This window comes from Cynoglossus semilaevis, chromosome 6 (genome assembly GCF_000523025.1).
Source record: "Cynoglossus semilaevis isolate Cse_v1.0 chromosome 6, Cse_v1.0, whole genome shotgun sequence".
Classification (NCBI taxonomy): Eukaryota; Metazoa; Chordata; class Actinopteri; order Pleuronectiformes; family Cynoglossidae; genus Cynoglossus; species Cynoglossus semilaevis.
Window position 1 is genome coordinate 17444216 of NC_024312.1, and position 4596 is coordinate 17448811.

Below are 4596 nucleotides of genomic sequence, written 5' to 3' on the forward strand. Positions count from 1 at the left end.
CGTCACTGTGGCTGAACAACGGCCCACTATAGTCAAGCACTTTTTAGAGGGCAGTCCAGTCCTCTTAGGCTGGACCACTGCCTTTTTCACAAGCCCTAGTTACCCCAGAGGGCATCTTCTATAGAGCCATGGGCAGCACTCAACTGAAAACTGACCAGTTAAGGAACTGTAATCCTGAGCAAAGTACCTCAACAATGATGGGAAAAGTGCTAACAGGAAAACTCCAACGCTGGAGAAGCCGGGGCAGAATACTTAACGGCCTGAACGGAATGTTTAGGTGTCAGTGCCAGTTATTGACCATCTCCACCTAGATAGAGGAAAAAGGTCATTAAAAACTTAGAGTACAACTAAATGAATTATTACAAATATAGAAAAATACTGTATAATGGAATAGAAAGTTGATTGGTTATGGTCAGAACACATATTCATCAGTCCAATGGGAAAAGATAAGCTGCCAAAAAGATAAGCAAGGTTGAAATCTTGCTCTAGAAGAGGGGATGGGGGGAGGGGGTCCATACACGTTGAAAACTCAATGAAGAACCACATGAGAACGTTGGGTCGCCTCCCTCCAGGGACCAAGAGAATCTGGCACAGTAGGTAGGGAAGACACGTGTAGACACAGAGAGGCTGGGAAACTAACAAACACAGGTGCAACACACCAGGGGGAGGACCAGGGAGGAAACATAGAAGGGCAGGAAATGGTGGAGGCGGAGAGAGACGGGAGAGTTGAGGAAGACACAGACCTGATCATAATTGGCCTTTGAATCATTTACATTGTTTTTGCTCTTCGTCTAATTTCAAAGATTTGTTCTTCTATGGTGACTTCAAGCTCCAAATCCATTCACCTTTTCTAAACATTTTAACAAATAAATAAATACTGTCCAACGTCCCGTCAAAAATCTAGTTGACCAACAGTTTGGAGAGAATTCTACTACATAGTCTGTTTCATACACTTTTTTAGTTTTGAAGTTAATATTCAAATGACCAGGCTAAAGCGATTTATCTTCATTGAAAATGTTAAATGGATATTTATTTACTCACATAAACTGAACATACTTTATATATAGACAATATGTTGAGGTACTGATTAAATCTACATCATTCATCTCTTACAGTTAAATGGTTTTTCAGGGTGTGTAATTCTACATTTTTAATTTTCTTTTTTTGAGAGCAACAACATTAACCAATTGACAGAAAACTCATGTTAGTTTTTGTCAAAAACATAGCAACCCATTCTACTTGAACTGGAGCTTTAATGCACAGACTCCACCCCATTAAAATCCACCCATCCTTGACTGGGGCTGGGGGGCAGACCAACACATCCCAGAATAGATATCATGGCAGCCAAGGAATCTCTTCAACCACCAGTGGACATTTCCATAGAAAATCATGATGACATTGCCATTTCAGCTTGTCAACAGTAAATTAATTTTAGCCCCAAAAGGACCAGGTGTGATTGCTGAATTTGGACACAGCCACATAAGAACTCCATGCCTGACTTCCTCTTGTCAAGCCATCCAGGTGTGTGACTTGATTTCTTTGGGGGGGGATGTCTAGTAGCATTATTTAACGTTGTCATACCATTGGTCTGTTTGAGGAACAACATGACTTTTATGGTTGTTAAATACCAAAAAAAGTCAAAGCAGAAATGTAACCATGAACATTCTACAAGATTATTTTTGCCAGATTTTATTCAAGAAAAACATCTTGGACAAACTCTGAGGATTCACCATCGACTAGACAGGAAGCAGACAGGACCCAAATGCAGGACTGGAGAGACTCTTTCTGGTGCAGGCAGTTTATTTCAAAGTGCAAAGTAACCAAAAAGTAATTTGGTTGCAGGAACAAGGCACAAACTAGACTAGGTCAGAACTACAAAGTACAAACCAGGAACAAGCATGAAGCATAAACCACAAACACACAGAACAACGAACTGAACAGACCACTCTTCACGAACACTCGAACCATTCAATAATTCAAACAAGACAGAGTGAGGGACAGAGGTTTATATACCCAGGGCACCAGGTGACACCAGTGAGACTGATGACAGAGACACAGGTGAGGGTGATCACACTGATTAACCCACACAGCAGACAGCAGGGACAGACCTCACACAAACAAGTTGAACCAAAAGAGAAGTAACACTAATAATATTTTAACCAACCTTTTCAACATTAACATTAACAATAAACCAAAAAGAATCATAATCTTTTAGTAACAAAAATATTCACAGGATGTTTTATCTTATTTGGGCCATAAAAAACAGTTAAACACAAAAGTCTTGTTTCTTACCAAATAAATACATATTTGATCTAATCATCACAGAGGGTTCGTGTAGGTTTGCCCACCTGTCTTCATGAAGAATGCCCCTGACTACAGAAAAATGTATCTTGAACAGAAAGATCATTTTAAATGTCTTTGGCTTTCACAGTTAAATCTTCTTGTAGACTACTAGTACATGGGACATCAGCCTCGTTTACAACCACTCCTGTACCTTACGTTGACGACAGTTTTCTGCCAGATGCAGAAAAACGCCAACAGCAAAATGTTCTACAGTACTCAGGACTCTAAAATATATACTATATAAATAAATGTATATATAAACCAGAAATCATATTGGGCCTTTAAGACTTTAAGTCGCTCCGGAATATAAGTTGCACCAGTGCCCTCTAGCGGCTGGCAGTGTGAAAATAACAAACATGTACATTTTCAGTTGTACAGGAGTAGCAGATACTAGTACACAAGCCTAGAGTGCCCTCTAGTGACTGTTGGTGTGAAAATAACAAACGTGACATTATTTTTAATATATAAGTCGCACCTGAGTATAAGTCGCTCAGCAACTTATAGTCTGAAAAATACGATATGTAGTATAAAGTATGTTTAGTTGTATGTTTAGAGTAAATATATATCTAATTACGTTTTCAACGTAAGCAGATCACTATAGCATGGTCATTTGAATAGTAGCTCCCGAGCTGCTTAATTCTAGGCCTCTCTGTTCATAGGTTCAAACAACAGGTTTGAACCTATGCAATGTTCTTGGAAAGTACCAAACAGGGTTTTCCAGTTGGAATGAAGTGTGACCTGTGGAACAGCTCCAGTACAGAGGACTGAATGTGACTCAATGTCTTAGCACCACGATTATATCACTCTTTGCTTGTCACTTGAACTGAACTGTGCCTATGGTTGTTTCTGCCACATGGCTTAACAATGGTTTCAGGAACAGATTCTGCTCCATGCATTCCAACAGGCTTTGTATATTCATGAGCAAGGGGCTAGTTCCAGCTAGTTACTGTATTTCCAGGTATTGTTCTTAATAAAGTCTCTCGTTTTAAGATGATGATGATATAACCCTTGTGTTGTCTTTCGGGTGGAGCTTTGGCCCAGAGGCAATGTCTCTGTCATTGGTGTGGAACCCCAGGGTTCACCTCCTGGGCAAGATTGAATCCCTGTTAGGATGGTTGGTATCTTCCAGAGGACTCACCACGAAGGTTCAGGGGGGTTGGTACGGTGCAGTGTGATTTGGGTGGCGGTCATAGAGACTGCTGCCCCCACGAACCGGTAATGGATAAGCGGATGAAAATGGTTGGATGGGTTGTCATTTGGGTCTAGGTGACCCGGTGGCTGAGAATATGTCTTTGTGTGTGTGGCTTGTGCCAACCTTTCGTCCAACTCTGGGACCAAACGCAAATCTATTGGGAGAACGCTGGGCGTGTACGAAATTCAAAGGACGACAGTAGAGTTAAAGATGACTATTTAAAAAATGCTGCTGTGCAGCTAATATATAGGTGTGCCTTTAAAGATGCACTGTCAAACATCTCTTGGATTTATCTATGTTTTGATTGCTGCACAATCTCTGTCATTTTTTTTTTTAATGAAATACTGCAATAAAAACCAACAAACCAGAATATTCCTAAAAGTCTTACTTCACTTCTGTTCCTACTTTTTTTGCAGTATGTGTACTTTCCTCTTAGCTGTTTTGTCTATTGTTTCAGTTGACATTACATTTTAATCTTTAAAAAAAATGTGAAAAAAAAAACCAAAATGTTTTTTTAATCAACTGTTAAGATGAATACACTGACTCTGGGTAAAGCGTATGAGCTCGAACTGTTAACGTGGGTCACAGTTTTACTACACACTTTTCCTTCAGTGCTTTTTAACTCATTAGCAGAGAGATTTGAATTGGTAAATTGGTATGCATGAGGGCATAGCAGCTCAGCTGTGTGTTTGAACTAGTTTGAACCGAAACTGTGCTCTTGCCACATTTATTAGTTAGTTAGGTTTTCTAACGGGTTACACTTCATTCCAGCTTTGAGCTGATTGCCAAATGAATCTAGAACACAGGAGTGAACATCTTTACACAGCTGTCAGCACAGAAGGTTCTAGAAATATACAGTAACTAACACAAAAATCCCACGAGACTACTGTCAATAAAGGAGATACACGTGAGGACTACACTTCATCATCTACCATCTAAATAATAAAATGTCTTTCAGACTTCTTCTTAATATATTACAAATCATTATGAAAACAAACACCTGACCAGGTTTATGCTCCAGTGTCATAAGGATTGAATGCAAACAAAGGGAAATCAATATT